General features: G+C 44.6%; 1 protein-coding gene across 1 annotated transcript in view; it reads right to left on the bottom strand.

Moving 5' to 3' along the window:
- LOC119411533 overlaps positions 1–1,516 on the bottom strand; it is a 339,553-nt gene that overhangs the window by 10,579 nt on the left and 327,458 nt on the right. The gene's annotated exons all lie outside the window — the stretch shown is intronic.

Below are 1,516 nucleotides of genomic sequence, written 5' to 3'. Positions count from 1 at the left end.
AAAAGGGGAGAAACATGAGTGTAGATAGTGGTATTACCAAAAAAAAAGATCTTTCACATCTTGTCTATCAGGACACGATTTAAGACATTAAAAAACTCAACCAGCAAGCACAATTAAAACATGATTACATTTGCATTTGACATCAAGGTGTTGAGGTTTGTCCATGAGTGTTTTTTCAGATCAGCCACAGTTTCTGAAGATGTTTTTTCAGCAGACAGTTCTGACAAGCTTGATTGTTCTGGTTCAGAAAATGCCTAATTGTGGGATTCCATTCCACTGATCCATGCTATGAGTCTCCTTCAAGGTCGAACCCACCATGCTGACGAGTCCCAGAAGCCGCAGGTGGTCTGCGATCCTCATAAATCGCCTCCACCTTACGGTTTAGCTCGTAAACCAGATGATTTAGAGTTCCTACTGCACGGACCAAACCTTCACACTGACTCAGAAGCTTTTCCATGGCCGAAACTGCTGCCGATGTCTTCTTCAAAAATCGATAAAACAGAGCCCCGCCGATGCCAAAAAGCAGAGTCCCTGCTATCATAATTCCAAATATGTAAACGTCTTTAACATCCTCTTGAGACAGAACTGAGAGGCACATCATCTGCCACACTCCCCACGAATCCATGACGTACCCCACAGCGTGAGTCTCAGCTGGACACGCCGGTTCTCCAGGACCTTGTCGCTTTGATGAAAAAATCTTATCAATAGAGTTGAACGCCCACAATACCAAATCCATAATCTTAATTTATGTTCGGGAGATGTGAACCAGGCACTTCAGACACACAGAGAGCAGAGGAAGGAAAAACGGGGGAGGAAAGACAGAAGCAGCCACCTCGATGAGAGCCAGGGAGGAAAAAAAAAATGTCTAGGAGTTTACCATCTTCTCCTACAGTAAGCTGCCTGCAAATTATCAGAACTACCTGCAGACTTACTTATCCTCCTAACTGTCTTCCTTGCTCTTCAGGGTTCCAGTCCTTCCCACTGGGGTTGCAGTTCTACTGTTTACCTATTTTCACTTTTGTAAATAAACACTGAAAACTTAGTACGCATCTTGGAGTTGCTTATTCGGTCACAACTACTATGGGTATTAGTAAAAATGCCACAGACTACACCAACATGCCTGGGGGAGTTTTTTTTCTGTTTGTTTATTTAGTTTTTACTCTGTGTGTGTGTATTTTTCTTTTTCTTTTGGCTTCGCTCTTCTTTAGGGGTCGTCACAGTGAACTAAGTCGCACAAAGACTTGGAAATTATTTTTATGCTTGATGCCCTTCCTGACACAACCACAGACCACTGAGCTACCACAGCCCTCTGTGTTGAGCAGAGAGCTGCCATCTAGGGCACCCGGGGGGAGCAGATGGTGGGGGTTAAGGGCATTGCTCAAGTGCCCAGAGTGGGAAAATGAGGGTGGAAACAGGTGTGTGTTCTTCACCTATCCAAACCACATTTTGAAGTTGTCGGTACTGGGAGTTGAACCAGTGATCTTTCGATCACAGGCCCACCTTCTCTAACCTCTGC

This window comes from Nematolebias whitei, chromosome 6 (assembly GCF_014905685.2).
Source record: "Nematolebias whitei isolate Nwh7 chromosome 6, NemWhi1, whole genome shotgun sequence".
NCBI lineage: Eukaryota > Metazoa > Chordata > Actinopteri > Cyprinodontiformes > Rivulidae > Nematolebias > Nematolebias whitei.
This window is presented reverse-complemented; position numbering and strand designations above follow the sequence as displayed.